The 22,258-nt window shown below is 29.4% G+C and overlaps 1 protein-coding gene across 4 annotated transcripts in view; it reads right to left on the bottom strand.

Moving 5' to 3' along the window:
- The window catches only part of Rlip (Ral interacting protein), a 48,282-nt gene that overhangs the window by 12,285 nt on the left and 13,739 nt on the right, over nucleotides 1-22,258 (bottom strand). The gene's annotated exons all lie outside the window — the stretch shown is intronic.

Genomic DNA, 22,258 nt, shown 5'->3' with positions numbered 1-22,258 from the left:
CGAAACGAAACTTCACACAATTATAGACAAAATAAGTCTCCATATACAAGTGAAATATTATCAAAATCTATGAAATACTTTTCCAGATATTTGAAGTTAAAGATTTCACTGTTTCAAACGAAACGAAAATTCAACTCTAAATATCTCGTTTCCTACTCGACAGATTTCTACGAAATTTTACACAATTATAGACAATATACGTCTCCATATACCGGTGAAATATTATCAAAATCTATCGAGTAGTTTTGCAGATATTTGAAGTTAAATATTTCACTGTTTCAAACGAAACGAAAATTTAACTCTAAATATCTCGTTTCCTATTCGATAGATTTCTTCGAAATTTTACCCAATTATAGACAATAAACGTCTCCATACACAGGTGAAATATTATCAAAATCTATCGAGTAGTTTTCCAGATATTTAAAGTTAAATATTTCACTGTTTCAAACGAAACGAAACTTCACACAATTAGAGACAAAATAAGTCTCCATATACAAGTGAAATATTATCAAAATCTATCAAATAGTTTTCCAGATATTTGAAGTTAAAGATTTCACTGTTTGAAACGAAACGAAACTTCAACTCTAAATATCTCGTTTCCTACTCGACAGATTTCTATGAAATGTTACACAATTATAGACAATATACGTCTCCATATACAGGTGAAATATTATCAAAATCTATCGAGTAGTTATGCAGATATTTGAAGTTAAAGATTTCATTGTTTCAAACGAAACGAAACTTCAACTCTAAATATCTCGTTTCCTACTCGACAGATTTCTACGAAATTTTACACAATTATAGACAATATACGTCTCCATATACAGGTGAAATATTATCAAAATCTATCGAGTTGTTTTTCAGATATTTGAAGTTAAAGATTTCACTGTTTCAACCGTAACGAAACTTCACACAATTATAGACAATATACGTCTCCATATACAAGTGAAATATTATCAAAATCTATCAAATAGTTTTCCAGATATTTGAAGTTAAAGATTTCACTGTTTCAAACGAAACGATACTTCAACTCTAAATATCTCGTTCCCTTCTCGACAGACTTCAACGAAATTTTACACAATTATAGACAATATACGTCTCCATATACAGGTGAAATATTATCAAAATCTATCGAGTAGTTTTGCAGATATTTGAAGTTAAATATTTCACTGTTTCAAACGAAACGAAACTTCACACAATTACAGACAAAATAAGTCTCCAAATACAAGTGAAATATTATCAAAATCTATCAAATAGTTTTCCAGATATTTGAAGTTAAATATTTCACTGTTTGAAACGAAACGAAACTTCAACTCTAAATATCTCGTTTCCTACTCGACAGATTTCTACGAAATTTTACACAATTCTAGACAATGTACATCTACATATGCAGGTGAAATATTATCAAAATCTATCGAGTAGTTCTCCAGATATTTGAAGTTAAAGATTTCACTGTTTCAAACGAAACGAAAGTTCAACTCTAAATATCTCGTTCCCTACTCGACAGATTTCTACGAAATTTTACACAATTATAGACAATATACGTCTCCATATACAGGTGAAATATTATCAAAATCTATCGAGCAGTTTTGCAGATATTTGAAGTTAAAGATTTCACTGTTTCAAACGAAACGAAACTTCACACAATTACAGACAAAATAAGTCTCCATATACAAGTGAAATATTATCAAAATCTATCAAATAGTTTTCCAGATATTTGAAGTTAAAGATTTCACTGTTTGAAACGAAACGAAACTTCAACTCTAAATATCTCGTTTCCTACTCAACAGATTTCTACGAAATTTTACACAATTCTAGACAATGTACGTCTACATATACAGGTGAAACATTATCAAAATCTATCGAGTAGTTTTGCAGATATTTGAAGTTAAAGATTTCACTGTTTCCAACGAAACGAAAATTTAACTCTATATATCTCGTTTCCTACTCGACAGATTTCTATGAAATGTTACACATTTATAGACAATATACGTCTCCATATACAGGTGAAATATTATCAAAATCTATCGAGTAGTTTTCCAGATATTTGAAGTTAAAGATTTCACTGTTTCAAACGAAACGAAAGTTCAACTCTAAATATCTCGTTCCCTACTCGACAGATTTCTACGAAATTTTACACAATTATAGACAATATACGTCTCCATATACAGGTGAAATATTATCAAAATCTATCGAGTAGTTTTGCAGATATTTGAAGTTAAAGATTTCACTGTTTCACACGAAACGAAACTTTAACTCTATATATCTCGTTTCCTACTCGACAGATTTCTATGAAATGTTACACAATTATAGACAATATACGTCTCCATATACAGGTGAAATATTATCAAAATCTATCGAGTAGTTTTCCAGATATTTGAAGTTAAAGATTTCACTGTTTCAAACGAAACGAAACTTCACACAATTATAGACAAAATAAGTCTCCATATACAAGTGAAATATTATCAAAATCTATGAAATAGTTTTCCAGATATTTGAAGTTAAAGATTTCACTGTTTCAAACGAAACGAAAATTCAACTCTAAATATCTCGTTTCCTACTCGACAGATTTCTACGAAATTTTACACAATTATAGACAATATACGTCTCCATACACAGGTGAAATATTATCAAAATCTATCGAGTAGTTTTGCAGATATTTGAAGTTAAATATTTCACTGTTTCAAACGAAACGAAACTTTAACTCTAAATATCTCGTTTCCTATTCGATAGATTTCTTCGAAATTTTACCCAATTATAGACAATAAACGTCTCCATACACAGGTGAAATATTATCAAAATCTATCGAGTAGTTTTCCAGATATTTAAAGTTAAATATTTCACTGTTTCAAACGAAACGAAACTTCACACAATTAGAGACAAAATAAGTCTCCACATACAAGTGAAATATTATCAAAATCTATCAAATAGTTTTCCAGATATTTGAAGTTAAAGATTTCACTGTTTGAAACGAAACGAAACTTCAACTATAAATATCTCGTTTCCTACTCGACAGATTTCTATGAAATGTTACACAATTATAGACAATATACGTCTCCATATACAGGTGAAATATTATCAAAATCTATCGAGTAGTTATGCAGATATTTGAAGTTAAAGATTTCACTGTTTCAAACGAAACGAAACTTCAACTCTAAATATCTCGTTTCCTACTTGACAGATTTCTACGAAATTTTACACAATTATAGACAATATACGTCTCCATATACAGGTGAAATATTATCAAAATCTATCGAGTAGTTTTGCAAATATTTGAAGTTAAATATTTCACTGTTTCAAACGAAACGAAACTTTAACTCTAAATATCTCGTTTCCTACTCGACAGATTTCTATGAAATGTTACACAATTATAGACAATATACGTCTCCATATACAGGTGAAATATTATCAAAATCTATCGAGTAGTTTTCCAGATATTTGAAGTTAAATATTTCACTGTTTCAAACGAAACGAAACTTTAACTCTAAATATCTCGTTTCCTACTCGACAGATTTCTATGAAATGTTACACAATTATAGACAATATACGTCTCCATATACAGGTGAAATAATATCAAAATCTATCGAGTAGTTTTCCAGATATTTGAAGTTAAATATTTCACTGTTTCAAACGAAACGAAACTTTAACTCTAAATATCTCGTTTCCTACTCGACAGATTTCTATGAAATGTTACACAATTATAGACAATATACGTCTCCATATACAGGTGAAATATTATCAAAATCTATCGAGTAGTTTTGCAGATATTTGAAGTTAAAGATTTCACTGTTTCAAACTAAACGAAACTTCAACTCTAAATATCTCGTTTCCTACTCGACAGATTTCTATGAAATGTTACACAATTATAGACAATATACGTCTCCATATACAGGTGAAATATTATCAAAATCTATCGAGTAGTTTTCCAGATATTTGAAGTTAAAGATTTCACTGTTTCAAACGAAACGAAACTTCACACAATTATAGACAAAATAAGTCTCCATATACAAGTGAAATATTATCAAAATCTATGAAATAGTTTTCCAGATATTTGAAGTTAAAGATTTCACTGTTTCAAACGAAACGAAAATTCAACTCTAAATATCTCGTTTCCTACTCGACAGATTTCTACGAAATTTTACACAATTATAGACAATATACGTCTCCATACACAGGTGAAATATTATCAAAATCTATCGAGTAGTTTTGCAGATATTTGAAGTTAAATATTTCACTGTTTCAAACGAAACGAAACTTTAACTCTAAATATCTCGTTTCCTATTCGATAGATTTCTTCGAAATTTTACCCAATTATAGACAATAAACGTCTCCATACACAGGTGAAATATTATCAAAATCTATCGAGTAGTTTTCCAGATATTTAAAGTTAAATATTTCACTGTTTCAAACGAAACGAAACTTCACACAATTAGAGACAAAATAAGTCTCCATATACAAGTGAAATATTATCAAAATCTATCAAATAGTTTTCCAGATATTTGAAGTTAAAGATTTCACTGTTTGAAACGAAACGAAACTTCAACTCTAAATATCTCGTTTCCTACTCGACAGATTTCTATGAAATGTTACACAATTATAGACAATATACGTCTCCATATACAGGTGAAATATTATCAAAATCTATCGAGTAGTTATGCAGATATTTGAAGTTAAAGATTTCACTGTTTCAAACGAAACGAAAATTCAACTCTAAATATCTCGTTTCCTACTCGACAGATTTCTACGAAATTTTACACAATTATAGACAATATACGTCTCCATATACAGGTGAAATATTATCAAAATCTATCGAGTAGTTTTGCAAATATTTGAAGTTAAATATTTCACTGTTTCAAACGAAACGAAACTTTAACTCTAAATATCTCGTTTCCTACTCGACAGATTTCTATGAAATGTTACACAATTATAGACAATATACGTCTCCATATACAGGTGAAATATTATCAAAATCTATCGAGTAGTTATGCAGATATTTGAAGTTAAAGATTTCACTGTTTCAAACGAAACGAAACTTCACACAATTATAGACAATATACGTCTCCATATACAAGTGAAATATTATCAAAATCTATCAAATAGTTTTCCAGATATTTGAAGTTAAAGATTTCACTGTTTCAAACGAAACGAAACTTCAACTCTAAATATCTCGTTCCCTTCTCGACAGACTTCAACGAAATTTTACACAATTATAGACAATATACGTCTCCATAAACAGGTGAAATATTATCAAAATCTATCGAGTTGTTTTTCAGATATTTGAAGTTAAAGATTTCACTGTTTCAAACGAAACGAAACTTCACACAATTATAGACAATATACGTCTCCATATACAAGTGAAATATTATCAAAATCTATCAAATAGTTTTCCAGATATTTGAAGTTAAAGATTTCACTGTTTCAAACGAAACGATACTTCAACTCTAAATATCTCGTTCCCTTCTCGACAGACTTCAATGAAATTTTACACAATTATAGACAATATACGTCTCCATATACAGGTGAAATATTATCAAAATCTATCGAGTAGTTTTGCAGATATTTGAAGTTAAAGATTTCACTGTTTCAAACGGAACGAAACTTTAACTCTATATATCCCGTTTACTACTCGACAGATTTCTATGAAATGTTACACAATTATAGACAATATACGTCTCCATATACAGGTGAAATATTATCAAAATCTATCGAGTAGTTTTCCAGATATTTGAAGTTAAAGATTTCACTGTTTCAAACGAAACGAAAGTTCAACTCTAAATATCTCGTTCCCTACTCGACAGATTTCTACCAAATTTTACACAATTATAGACAATATACGTTTCCATATACAGGTGAAATATTATCAAAATCTATCGAGTAGTTTTGCAGATTTTGAAGTTAAAGATTTAACTGTTTCAAACGATACGAAACTTCACACAATTACAGACAAAATAAGTCTCCATATACAAGTGAAATATTATCAAAATCTATCAAATAGTTTTCCAGATATTTGAAGTTAAATATTTCACTGTTTGAAACGAAACGAAACTTCAACTCTAAATATCTCGTTTCCTACTCGACAGATTTCTACGAAATTTTACATAATTCTAGACAATGTACGTCAACATATGCAGGTGAAATATTATCAAAATCTATCGAGTAGTTTTGCAGATATTTGAAGTTAAAGATTTCACTGTTTCAAACGAAACGAATCTTTAACTCTATATATCTCGTTTCCTACTCGACAGATTTCTACGAAATTTTACCCAATTATAGACAATAAACGTCTCCATAAACAGGTGATATATTATCAAAATCTATCGAGTAGTTTTGCAAATATTTGAAGTTAAATATTTCACTGTTTCAAACGAAACGAAACTTTAACTCTAAATATCTCGTTTCCTACTCGACAGATTTCTATGAAATGTTACACAATTATAGACAATATACGTCTCCATATACAGGTGAAATATTATCAAAATCTATCGAGTAGTTATGCAGATATTTGAAGTTAAAGATTTCACTGTTTCAAACGAAACGAAACTTCACACAATTATAGAGAATATACGTCTCCATATACAGGTGAAATATTATCAAAATCTATCGAGTAGTTTTGCAGATATTTGAAGTTAAAGATTTCACTGTTTCAAACGAAACGAAACTTTAACTCTATATATCTCGTTTCCTACTCGACAGATTTCTATGAAATGTTACACAATTATAGACAATATACGTCTCCATATACAGGTGAAATATTATCAAAATCTATCGAGTAGTTTTCCAGATATTTGAAGTTAAAGATTTCACTGTTTCAAACGAAACGAAACTTCACACAATTATAGACAAAATAAGTCTCCATATACAAGTGAAATATTATCAAAATCTATGAAATAGTTTTCCAGATATTTGAAGTTAAAGATTTCACTGTTTCAAACGAAACGAAAATTCAACTCTAAATATCTCGTTTCCTACTCGACAGATTTCTACGAAATTTTACACAATTATAGACAATATACGTCTCCATACACAGGTGAAATATTATCAAAATCTATCGAGTAGTTTTGCAGATATTTGAAGTTAAATATTTCACTGTTTCAAACGAAACGAAACTTTAACTCTAAATATCTCGTTTCCTATTCGATAGATTTCTTCGAAATTTTACCCAATTATAGACAATAAACGTCTCCATACACAGGTGAAATATTATCAAAATCTATCGAGTAGTTTTCCAGATATTTAAAGTTAAATATTTCACTGTTTCAAACGAAACGAAACTTCACACAATTAGAGAGAAAATAAGTCTCCATATACAAGTGAAATATTATCAAAATCTATCAAATAGTTTTCCAGATATTTGAAGTTAAAGATTTCACTGTTTGAAACGAAACGAAACTTCAACTCTAAATATCTCGTTTCCTACTCGACAGATTTCTATGAAATGTTACACAATTATAGACAATATACGTCTCCATATACAGGTGAAATATTATCAAAATCTATCGAGTAGTTATGCAGATATTTGAAGTTAAAGATTTCACTGTTTCAAACGAAACGAAACTTCAACTCTAAATATCTCGTTTCCTACTCGACAGATTTCTACGAAATTTTACACAATTATAGACAATATACGTCTCCATATACAGGTGAAATATTATCAAAATCTATCGAGTAGTTTTGCAAATATTTGAAGTTAAATATTTCACTGTTTCAAACGAAACGAAACTTTAACTCTAAATATCTCGTTTCCTACTCGACAGATTTCTATGAAATGTTACACAATTATAGACAATATACGTCTCCATATACAGGTGAAATATTATCAAAATCTATCGAGTAGTTATGCAGATATTTGAAGTTAAAGATTTCACTGTTTCAAACGAAACGAAACTTCACACAATTATAGACAATATACGTCTCCATATACAAGTGAAATATTATCAAAATCTATCAAATAGTTTTCCAGATATTTGAAGTTAAAGATTTCACTGTTTCAAACGAAACGAAACTTCAACTCTAAATATCTCGTTCCCTTCTCGACAGACTTCAACGAAATTTTACACAATTATAGACAATATACGTCTCCATAAACAGGTGAAATATTATCAAAATCTATCGAGTTGTTTTTCAGATATTTGAAGTTAAAGATTTCACTGTTTCAAACGAAACGAAACTTCACACAATTATAGACAATATACGTCTCCATATACAAGTGAAATATTATCAAAATCTATCAAATAGTTTTCCAGATATTTGAAGTTAAAGATTTCACTGTTTCAAACGAAACGATACTTCAACTCTAAATATCTCGTTCCCTTCTCGACAGACTTCAATGAAATTTTACACAATTAGAGACAATATACGTCTCCATATACAGGTGAAATATTATCAAAATCTATCGAGTAGTTTTGCAGATATTTGAAGTTAAAGATTTCACTGTTTCAAACGGAACGAAACTTTAACTCTATATATCCCGTTTACTACTCGACAGATTTCTATGAAATGTTACACAATTATAGACAATATACGTCTCCATATACAGGTGAAATATTATCAAAATCTATCGAGTAGTTTTCCAGATATTTGAAGTTAAAGATTTCACTGTTTCAAACGAAACGAAAGTTCAACTCTAAATATCTCGTTCCCTACTCGACAGATTTCTACCAAATTTTACACAATTATAGACAATATACGTCTCCATAAACAGGTGAAATATTATCAAAATCTATCGAGTTGTTTTTCAGATATTTGAAGTTAAAGATTTCACTGTTTCAAACGAAACGAAACTTCACACAATTATAGACAATATACGTCTCCATATACAAGTGAAATATTATCAAAATCTATCAAATAGTTTTCCAGATATTTGAAGTTAAAGATTTCACTGTTTCAAACGAAACGATACTTCAACTCTAAATATCTCGTTTCCTACTCGACAGATTTCTATGAAATGTTACACAATTATAGACAATATACGTCTCCATATACAGGTGAAATATTATCAAAATCTATCGAGTAGTTATGCAGATATTTGAAGTTAAAGATTTCACTGTTTCAAACGAAACGAAACTTCACACAATTATAGACAATATACGTCTCCATATACAAGTGAAATATTATCAAAATCTATCAAATAGTTTTCCAGATATTTGAAGTTAAAGATTTCACTGTTTCAAACGAAACGAAACTTCAACTCTAAATATCTCGTTCCCTTCTCGACAGACTTCAACGAAATTTTACACAATTATAGACAATATACGTCTCCATAAACAGGTGAAATATTATCAAAATCTATCGAGTTGTTTTTCAGATATTTGAAGTTAAAGATTTCACTGTTTCAAACGAAACGAAACTTCACACAATTATAGACAATATACGTCTCCATATACAAGTGAAATATTATCAAAATCTATCAAATAGTTTTCCAGATATTTGAAGTTAAAGATTTCACTGTTTCAAACGAAACGATACTTCAACTCTAAATATCTCGTTCCCTTCTCGACAGACGTCAATGAAATTTTACACAATTATAGACAATATACGTCTCCATATACAGGTGAAATATTATCAAAATCTATCGAGTAGTTTTGCAGATATTTGAAGTTAAAGATTTCACTGTTTCAAACGGAACGAAACTTTAACTCTATATATCCCGTTTACTACTCGACAGATTTCTATGAAATGTTACACAATTATAGACAATATACGTCTCCATATACAGGTGAAATATTATCAAAATCTATCGAGTAGTTTTCCAGATATTTGAAGTTAAAGATTTCACTGTTTCAAACGAAACGAAAGTTCAACTCTAAATATCTCGTTCCCTACTCGACAGATTTCTACCAAATTTTACACAATTATAGACAATATACGTTTCCATATACAGGTGAAATATTATCAAAATCTATCGAGTAGTTTTGCAGATTTTGAAGTTAAAGATTTAACTGTTTCAAACGATACGAAACTTCACACAATTACAGACAAAATAAGTCTCCATATACAAGTGAAATATTATCAAAATCTATCAAATAGTTTTCCAGATATTTGAAGTTAAATATTTCACTGTTTGAAACGAAACGAAACTTCAACTCTAAATATCTCGTTTCCTACTCGACAGATTTCTACGAAATTTTACATAATTCTAGACAATGTACGTCAACATATGCAGGTGAAATATTATCAAAATCTATCGAGTAGTTTTGCAGATATTTGAAGTTAAAGATTTCACTGTTTCAAACGAAACGAATCTTTAACTCTATATATCTCGTTTCCTACTCGACAGATTTCTACGAAATTTTACCCAATTATAGACAATAAACGTCTCCATAAACAGGTGATATATTATCAAAATCTATCGAGTAGTTTTGCAAATATTTGAAGTTAAATATTTCACTGTTTCAAACGAAACGAAACTTTAACTCTAAATATCTCGTTTCCTACTCGACAGATTTCTATGAAATGTTACACAATTATAGACAATATACGTCTCCATATACAGGTGAAATATTATCAAAATCTATCGAGTAGTTATGCAGATATTTGAAGTTAAAGATTTCACTGTTTCAAACGAAACGAAACTTCACACAATTATAGAGAATATACGTCTCCATATACAGGTGAAATATTATCAAAATCTATCGAGTAGTTTTGCAGATATTTGAAGTTAAAGATTTCACTGTTTCAAACGAAACGAAACTTTAACTCTATATATCTCGTTTCCTACTCGACAGATTTCTATGAAATGTTACACAATTATAGACAATATACGTCTCCATATACAGGTGAAATATTATCAAAATCTATCGAGTAGTTTTCCAGATATTTGAAGTTAAAGATTTCACTGTTTCAAACGAAACGAAACTTCACACAATTATAGACAAAATAAGTCTCCATATACAAGTGAAATATTATCAAAATCTATGAAATAGTTTTCCAGATATTTGAAGTTAAAGATTTCACTGTTTCAAACGAAACGAAAATTCAACTCTAAATATCTCGTTTCCTACTCGACAGATTTCTACGAAATTTTACACAATTATAGACAATATACGTCTCCATACACAGGTGAAATATTATCAAAATCTATCGAGTAGTTTTGCAGATATTTGAAGTTAAATATTTCACTGTTTCAAACGAAACGAAACTTTAACTCTAAATATCTCGTTTCCTATTCGATAGATTTCTTCGAAATTTTACCCAATTATAGACAATAAACGTCTCCATACACAGGTGAAATATTATCAAAATCTATCGAGTAGTTTTCCAGATATTTAAAGTTAAATATTTCACTGTTTCAAACGAAACGAAACTTCACACAATTAGAGACAAAATAAGTCTCCATATACAAGTGAAATATTATCAAAATCTATCAAATAGTTTTCCAGATATTTGAAGTTAAAGATTTCACTGTTTGAAACGAAACGAAACTTCAACTCTAAATATCTCGTTTCCTACTCGACAGATTTCTATGAAATGTTACACAATTATAGACAATATACGTCTCCATATACAGGTGAAATATTATCAAAATCTATCGAGTAGTTATGCAGATATTTGAAGTTAAAGATTTCACTGTTTCAAACGAAACGAAACTTCAACTCTAAATATCTCGTTTCCTACTCGACAGATTTCTACGAAATTTTACACAATTATAGACAATATACGTCTCCATATACAGGTGAAATATTATCAAAATCTATCGAGTAGTTTTGCAAATATTTGAAGTTAAATATTTCACTGTTTCAAACGAAACGAAACTTTAACTCTAAATATCTCGTTTCCTACTCGACAGATTTCTATGAAATGTTACACAATTATAGACAATATACGTCTCCATATACAGGTGAAATATTATCAAAATCTATCGAGTAGTTATGCAGATATTTGAAGTTAAAGATTTCACTGTTTCAAACGAAACGAAACTTCACACAATTATAGACAATATACGTCTCCATATACAAGTGAAATATTATCAAAATCTATCAAATAGTTTTCCAGATATTTGAAGTTAAAGATTTCACTGTTTCAAACGAAACGAAACTTCAACTCTAAATATCTCGTTCCCTTCTCGACAGACTTCAACGAAATTTTACACAATTATAGACAATATACGTCTCCATAAACAGGTGAAATATTATCAAAATCTATCGAGTTGTTTTTCAGATATTAGAAGTTAAAGATTTCACTGTTTCAAACGAAACGAAACTTCACACAATTATAGACAATATACGTCTCCATATACAAGTGAAATATTATCAAAATCTATCAAATAGTTTTCCAGATATTTGAAGTTAAAGATTTCACTGTTTCAAACGAAACGATACTTCAACTCTAAATATCTCGTTCCCTTCTCGACAGACTTCAATGAAATTTTACACAATTATAGACAATATACGTCTCCATATACAGGTGAAATATTATCAAAATCTATCGAGTAGTTTTGCAGATATTTGAAGTTAAAGATTTCACTGTTTCAAACGGAACGAAACTTTAACTCTATATATCCCGTTTACTACTCGACAGATTTCTATGAAATGTTACACAATTATAGACAATATACGTCTCCATATACAGGTGAAATATTATCAAAATCTATCGAGTAGTTTTCCAGATATTTGAAGTTAAAGATTTCACTGTTTCAAACGAAACGAAAGTTCAACTCTAAATATCTCGTTCCCTACTCGACAGATTTCTACCAAATTTTACACAATTATAGACAATATACGTTTCCATATACAGGTGAAATATTATCAAAATCTATCGAGTAGTTTTGCAGATTTTGAAGTTAAAGATTTAACTGTTTCAAACGATACGAAACTTCACACAATTACAGACAAAATAAGTCTCCATATACAAGTGAAATATTATCAAAATCTATCAAATAGTTTTCCAGATATTTGAAGTTAAATATTTCACTGTTTGAAACGAAACGAAACTTCAACTCTAAATATCTCGTTTCCTACTCGACAGATTTCTACGAAATTTTACATAATTCTAGACAATGTACGTCAACATATGCAGGTGAAATATTATCAAAATCTATCGAGTAGTTTTGCAGATATTTGAAGTTAAAGATTTCACTGTTTCAAACGAAACGAATCTTTAACTCTATATATCTCGTTTCCTACTCGACAGATTTCTACGAAATTTTACCCAATTATAGACAATAAACGTCTCCATAAACAGGTGATATATTATCAAAATCTATCGAGTAGTTTTCGAGATATTTGAAGTTAAAGATTTCACTGTTTCAAACGAAACGAAACTTCAACTCTAAATATCTCGTTTCCTACTCGACAGATTTCTACGAAATTTTACATAATTCTAGACAATGTACGTCTACATATGCAGGTGGAATATTATCAAAATCTATCGAGTAGTTTTGCAGATATTTGAAGTTAAAGATTTCACTGTTTCAAACGGAACGAAACTTTACCTCTATATATATCGTTTCCTACTCGACAGATTTCTATGTAATGTTACACAATTATAGACAATATACGCCTCCATATACAGGTGAAATATTATCAAAATCTATCGAGTAGTTCTCCAGATATTTGAAGTTAAAGATTTCACTGTTTCAAACGAAACGAAAGTTCAACTCTAAATATCTCGTTCCCTACTCGACAGATTTCTACGAAACTTCACACAATTACAGACAAAATAAGTCTCCATATACAAGTGAAATATTATCAAAATCTATCAAATAGTTTTCCAGATATTTGAAGTTAAAGATTTCACTGTTTGAAACGAAACGAAACTTCAACTCTAAATATCTCGTTTCCTAATCGACAGATTTCTACGAAATTTTACACAATTCTAGACAATGTACGTCTACATATACAGGTGAAATATTATCAAAATCTATTAAATAGTTTTCCAGATATTTGAAGTTAAAGATTTCACTGTTTCAAACGAAACGAAAGTTCAACTCTAAATATCTCGTTCCCTACACGACAGATTTCTACGAAATTTTACACAATTATAGAGAATATACGTCTCCATATACAGGTGAAATATTATCAAAATCTATCGAGTAGTTTTGCAGATATTTGAAGTTAAAGATTTCACTGTTTCAAACGAAACGAAACTTTAACTCTATATATCCCGTTTCCTACTCGACAGATTTCTATGAAATGTTACACAATTATAGACAATATACGTCTCCATATACAGGTGAAATATTATCAAAATCTATCGAGTAGTTTTCCAGATATTTGAAGTTAAAGATTTCACTGTTTCAAACGAAACGAAACTTCACACAATTATAGACAAAATAAGTCTCCATATACAAGTGAAATATTATCAAAATCTATCAAATAGTTTTCCAGATATTTGAAGTTAAAGATTTCACTGTTTCAAACGAAACGAAAATTCAACTCTAAATATCTCGTTTCCTACTCGACAGATTTCTACGAAATTTTACACAATTATAGACAATATACGTCTCCATATACAGGTGAAATATTATCAAAATCTATCGAGTAGTTTTGCAGATATTTGAAGTTAAATATTTCACTGTTTCAAACGAAACGAAACTTTAACTCTAAATATCTCGTTTCCTATTCGATAGATTTCTACGAAATTTTACCCAATTATAGACAATAAACGTCTCCATACACAGGTGAAATATTATCAAAATCTATCGAGTAGTTTTTCAGATATTTAAAGTTAAATATTTCACTGTTTCAAACGAAACGAAACTTCACACAATTATAGACAAAATAAGTCTCCATATACAAGTGAAATATTATCAAAATCTATCAAATAGTTTTCCAGATATTTGAAGTTAAAGATTTCACTGTTTGAAACGAAACGAAACTTCAACTCTAAATATCTCGTTTCCTACTCGACAGATTTCTACGAAATTTGACACAATTATAGACAATGTACGTCTACATATGCAGGTGAAATATTATCAAAATCTATCGAGTAGTTTTGCAGATATTTGAAGTTAAAGATTTCACTGTTTCAAACGAAACGAAACTTCAACTCTAAATATCTCGTTTCCTACTCGACAGATTTCTATGAAATGTTACACAATTATAGACAATATACGTCTCCATATACAGGTGAAATATTATCAAATTCTATCGAGTAGTTTTCCAGATATTTGAAGTTAAAGATTTCACTGTTTCAAACGAAACGAAACTTCACACAATTAGAGACAAAATAAGTCTCCATATACAAGTGAAATATTATCAAAATCTATCAAATAGTTTTGCAGATATTTGAAGTTAAAGATTTCACTGTTTCAAACGAAACGAAACTTCAACTCTAAATATCTCGTTTCCTACTCGACAGATTTCTATGAAATGTTACACAATTATAGACAATAAACGTTTCCATATACAGGTGAAATATTATCAAATTCTATCGAGTAGTTTTCCAGATATTTGAAGTTAAAGATTTCACTGTTTCAAACGAAACGAAACTTCACACAATTAGAGACAAAATAAGTCTCCATATACAAGTGAAATATTATCAAAATCTATCAAATAGTTTTGCAGATATTTGAAGTTAAAGATTTCACTGTTTCAAACGAAACGAAAATTTAACTCTATATATCTCGTTTCCTACTCGACAGATTTCTATGAAATGTTACACAATTATAGACAATATACGTCTCCATATACAGGAGAAATATTATCAAAATCTATCGAGTAGTTTTCCAGATATTTGAAGTTAAAGATTTCACTGTTTCAAACGAAACGAAAGTTCAACTCTAAATATCTCGTTCCCTACTCGACAGACTTCTACGAAATTTTACACAATTATAGACAATATACGTCTCCATATACAGGTGAAATATTATCAAAATCTATCGAGTAGTTTTGCAGATATATGAAGTTAAAGATTTCACTGTTTACAACGAAACGAAACTTTAAGTCTAAATATCTCGTTTCCTATTCGATAGATTTCTACGAAATTTTACCCAATTATAGACAATAAACGTCTCCATAAACAGGTGATATATTATCAAAATCTATCGAGTAGTTTTCGAGATATTTGAAGTTAAAGATTTCACTGTTTCAAACGAAACGATACTTCACACAATTATAGACAAAATAAGTCTCCATATACAAGTGAAATATTATCAAAATCTATGAAATAGTTTTCCAGATATTTGAAGTTAAAGATTTCACTGTTTCAAACGAAACGAAAATTCAACTCTAAATATCTCATTTCCTACTCGACAGATTTCTACGAAATTTTACACAATTATAGACAATATACGTCTCCATATACAGGTGAAATATTATCAAAATCTATCGAGTAGTTTTGCAGATATTTGAAGTTAAATATTTCACTGTTTCAAACGAAACGAAACTTTAACTCTATATATCTCGTTTCCTACTCGACAGATTTCTATGAAATGTTACACAATTATAGACATTATACGTCTCCATATACAGGAGAAATATTATCAAAATCTATTTAGTAGTTTTGCAGATATTTGAAGTTAAAGATTTCACTGTTTCAAACGAAACGAAACTTTAACTCTATATATCACGTTTCCTACTCGACAGATTTCTATGAAATGTTACACAATTATAGACAATATGCGTCTCCATATACAGGTGAAATATTATCAAAATCTATTGAGTAGTTTTGCAGATATTTGAAGTTTAGGATTTCACTGTTTCAAACGAAACGAAACTTCAACTCTAAATATCTCGTTTCCTAGTCTACAGATTTCTACGAAATTTTAAACAATTATAGACAATATACGCCTCCATATACAGGTGAAATATTATCAAAATCTATCGAGTAGTTTTCCAGATATTTGAAGTTTTAAGATTTCACTGTTTGAAGCGAAACGAAACTTCAACTCTAAATATCTCGTTTCCTACTCGACAGATTTCTACAAAATTTTACACAATTATAGACAATAAACGTCTCCATATACAGGTGAAATATTATCAAATTCTATCGAGTAGTTTTCCAGATATTTGAAGTTAAAGATTTCACTGTTTCAAACGAAACGAAACTTCAACTCTAAATATCTCGTTTCCTATTCGATAGATTTCTACGAAATTTTACCCAATTATAGACAATATATGTCTCCATAAACAGGTGAAATATTATCAAAATCTATCGAGTAGTTTTGCAGATATTTGAAGTTAAAGATTTCACTGTTTGAAACGAAACGAAACTTCAACTCTAAATATCTCGTTTCCTACTCGACAGATTTCAACGAAATTTTACACAATTATAGATAATATACGTCGCCATATGCAGGTGAAATATCAAAATTTATGGAGTAGTTTTGCAGATATTTGAAGTTAAAGATTTCACTGTTTCAAACGAAACGAAAATTCACACAATTACAGACAAAATAAGTCTCCATATACAAGTGAAATATTATCAAAATCTATCAAATAGTTTTCCAGATATTTGAAGTTAAAGATTTCACTGTTTGAAACGAAACGAAACTTCAACTCTAAATATCTCGTTTCCTACTCGACAGATTTTTACGAAATTTTACACAATTCTAGACAATGTACGTCTACATATGCAGGTGAAATATTATCAAAATCTATTGAGTAGTTTTGCCGATATTTGAAGTTAAAGATTTCACTGTTTCAAACGGAAAGAAACTTTAACTCTATATATCTCGTTTCCTACTCGACAGATTTCTATGAAATGTTACACAATTATAGACAATATACGTCTCCATATACAGGTGAAATATTATCAAAATCTATCAAGTAGTTTTCCAGATATTTGAAGTTAAAGATTTCACTGTTTCAAACGAAACGAAAGTTCAACTCTAAATATCTCGTTCCCTACTCGACAGATTTCTACGAAAATTTACACAATTATAGACAATATACGTCTCCATATACAGGTGAAATATTATCAAAATCTATCGAGTAGTTTTGCAGATATTTGAAGTTAAAGATTTCACTGTTTCAAACGAAACGAAACTTCACACAATTACAGACAAAATAAGTCTCCATATAGAAGTGAAATATTATCAAAATCTATCAAATAGTTTTCCAGATATTTGAAGTTAAAGATTTCACTGTTTCAAACGAAACGAAACTTTAACTCTATATATCTCGTTTCCTACTCGACAGATTTCTATGAAATGTTACACAATTATAGACAATATACGTCTCCATATACAGGTGAAATATTATCAAAATCTATCGAGTAGTTTTCCAGATATTTGAAGTTAAAGATTTCACTGATTCAAACGAAACGAAAGTTCAACTCTAAATATCTCGTTCCCTACTCGACAGATTTCTACGAAATTTTACACAATTATAGACAATATACGTCTCCATATACAGGTGAAATATTATCAAAATCTATCGAGTAGTTTTCCAGATATTTGAAGTTAAAGATTTCACTGTTTCAAACGAAACGAAAGTTCAACTCTAAATATCTCGTTCCCTACTCGACAGATTTCTACGAAATTTTACACAATTATAGACAATATACGTCTCCATATACAGGTGAAATATTATCAAAATCTATCGAGTAGTTTTGCAGATATTTGAAGTTAAAGATTTCACTGTTTACAACGAAACGAAACTTTAAGTCTAAATATCTCGTTTCCTATTCGATAGATTTCTACGAAATTTTACCCAATTATAGACAATAAACGTCTCCATAAACAGGTGATATATTATCAAAATCTATCGAGTAGTTTTCGAGATATTTGAAGTTAAAGATTTCACTGTTTCAAACGAAACGAAACTTCACACAATTATAGACAAAATAAGTCTCCATATACAGGTGAAATATTATCAAAATCTATCGAGTAGTTTTCGAGATATTTGAAGTTAAAGATTTCACTGTTTCAAACGAAACGAAACTTCACACAATTATAGACAAAATAAGTCTCCATATACAGGTGAAATATTATCAAAATCTAGCGAGTAGTTTTGCAGATATTTGGAGTTAAAGATTTCACTGTTTCAAACGAAGCGAAACTTCAACTCTAAATATCTCGTTTCCTATTCGATAGATTTCTACGAAATTTTACCCAATTATAGACAATAAACGTCCCCGTATACAGGTGAAATATTATCAAAATCTATCGAGTAGTTTTCCAGGTATTTGAAGTTAAAGATTTCACTGTTTCAAACGAAACGAAGCTTCACACAATTAGAGACAAAATAAGTCTCCATATACAAGTGAAATATTATCAAAATCTATCAAATAGTTTTGCAGATATTTGAAGTTAAAGATTTCACTGTTTCAAACGAAACGAAACTTCAACTCTAAATATCTCGTTTCCTAGTCTACAGATTTCTACGAAATTTTAAACAATTATAGACAATATACGCCTCCATATACAGGTGAAATATTATCAAAATCTATCGAGTAGTTTTCCAGATATTTGAAGTTTTAAGATTTCACTGTTTGAAGCGAAACGAAACTTCAACTCTAAATATCTCGTTTCCTACTCGACAGATTTCTACAAAATTTTACACAATTATAGACAATAAACGTCTCCATATACAGGTGAAATATTATCAAATTCTATCGAGTAGTTTTCCAGATATTTGAAGTTAAAGATTTCACTGTTTCAAACGAAACGAAACTTCAACTCTAAATATCTCGTTTCCTATTCGATAGATTTCTACGAAATTTTACCCAATTATAGACAATATATGTCTCCATAAACAGGTGAAATATTATCAAAATCTATCGAGTAGTTTTGCAGATATTTGAAGTTAAAGATTTCACTGTTTGAAACGAAACGAAACTTCAACTCTAAATATCTCGTTTCCTACTCGACAGATTTCAACGAAATTTTACACAATTATAGATAATATACGTCGCCATATGCAGGTGAAATATCAAAATTTATGGAGTAGTTTTGCAGATATTTGAAGTTAAAGATTTCACTGTTTCAAACGAAACGAAAATTCACACAATTACAGACAAAATAAGTCTCCATATACAAGTGAAATATTATCAAAATCTATCAAATAGTTTTCCAGATATTTGAAGTTAAAGATTTCACTGTTTGAAACGAAACGAAACTTCAACTCTAAATATCTCGTTTCCTACTCGACAGATTTTTACGAAATTTTACACAATTCTAGACAATGTACGTCTACATATGCAGGTGAAATATTATCAAAATCTATTGAGTAGTTTTGCCGATATTTGAAGTTAAAGATTTCACTGTTTCAAACGGAAAGAAACTTTAACTCTATATATCTCGTTTCCTACTCGACAGATTTCTATGAAATGTTACACAATTATAGACAATATACGTCTCCATATACAGGTGAAATATTATCAAAATCTATCAAGTAGTTTTCCAGATATTTGAAGTTAAAGATTTCACTGTTTCAAACGAAACGAAAGTTCAACTCTAAATATCTCGTTCCCTACTCGACAGATTTCTACGAAATTTTACACAATTATAGACAATATACGTCTCCATATACAGGTGAAATATTATCAAAATCTATCGAGTAGTTTTGCAGATATTTGAAGTTAAAGATTTCACTGTTTCAAACGAAACGAAACTTCACACAATTACAGACAAAATAAGTCTCCATATACAAGTGAAATATTATCAAAATCTATCAAATAGTTTTCCAGATATTTGAAGTTAAAGATTTCACTGTTTCAAACGAAACGAAACTTTAACTCTATATATCTCGTTTCCTACTCGACAGATTTCTATGAAATGTTACACAATTATAGACAATATACGTCTCCATATACAGGTGAAATATTATCAAAATCTATCGAGTAGTTTTCCAGATATTTGAAGTTAAAGATTTCACTGTTTCAAACGAAACGAAAGTTCAACTCTAAATATCTCGTTCCCTACTCGACAGATTTCTACGAAATTTTACACAATTATAGACAATATACGTCTCCATATACAGGTGAAATATTATCAAAATCTATCGAGTAGTTTTCCAGATATTTGAAGTTAAAGATTTCACTGTTTCAAACGAAACGAAAGTTCAACTCTAAATATCTCGTTCCCTACTCGACAGATTTCTACGAAATTTTACACAATTATAGACAATATACGTCTCCATATACAGGTGAAATATTATCAAAATCTATCGAGTAGTTTTGCAGATATTTGAAGTTAAAGATTTCACTGTTTACAACGAAACGAAACTTTAAGTCTAAATATCTCGTTTCCTATTCGATAGATTTCTACGAAATTTTACCCAATTATAGACAATAAACGTCTCCATAAACAGGTGATATATTATCAAAATCTATCGAGTAGTTTTCGAGATATTTGAAGTTAAAGATTTCACTGTTTCAAACGAAACGAAACTTCACACAATTATAGACAAAATAAGTCTCCATATACAGGTGAAATATTATCAAAATCTATCGAGTAGTTTTCGAGATATTTGAAGTTAAAGATTTCACTGTTTCAAACGAAACGAAACTTCTCACAATTATAGACAAAATAAGTCTCCATATACAGGTGAAATATTATCAAAATCTAGCGAGTAGTTTTGCAGATATTTGGAGTTAAAGATTTCACTGTTTCAAACGAAGCGAAACTTCAACTCTAAATATCTCGTTTCCTATTCGATAGATTTCTACGAAATTTTACCCAATTATAGACAATAAACGTCCCCGTATACAGGTGAAATATTATCAAAATCTATCGAGTAGTTTTCCAGGTATTTGAAGTTAAAGATTTCACTGTTTCAAACGAAACGAAGCTTCACACAATTAGAGACAAAATAAGTCTCCATATACAAGTGAAATATTATCAAAATCTATCAAATAGTTTTGCAGATATTTGAAGTTAAAGATTTCACTGTTTCAAACGAAACGAAACTTCAACTCTAAATATCTCGTTTCCTACTCGACAGATTTCTATGAAATGTTACACAATTATAGACAATATACGTCTCCATATACAGGTGAAATATTATCAAATTCTATCGAGTAGTTTTCCAGATATTTGAAGTTAAAGATTTCACTGTTTCAAACGAAACGAAACTTCACACAATTAGAGACAAAATAAGTCTCCATATACAAGTGAAATATTATCAAAATCTATCAAATAGTTTTGCAGATATTTGAAGTTAAAGATTTCACTGTTTCAAACGAAACGAAACTTCAACTCTAAATATCTCGTTTCCTACTCGACAGATTTCAACGAAATTTTACACAATTATAGACAATATACGTCGCCATATGCAGGTGAAATATCAAAATTTATCGAGTAGTTTTCCAGATATTTGAAGTTAAAGATTTCACTGTTTCAAACGAAACGAAAATTCACACAATTACAGACAAAATA

Source organism: Rhodnius prolixus, unplaced genomic scaffold, assembly GCF_049639745.1.
Source record: "Rhodnius prolixus isolate KJV_2025 unplaced genomic scaffold, Rpr scaffold_18, whole genome shotgun sequence".
NCBI classification, from domain to species: domain Eukaryota; kingdom Metazoa; phylum Arthropoda; class Insecta; order Hemiptera; family Reduviidae; genus Rhodnius; species Rhodnius prolixus.
Note: the sequence above shows the minus strand (reverse complement) of the source record. Positions and strands in the feature narration are given on the sequence as shown.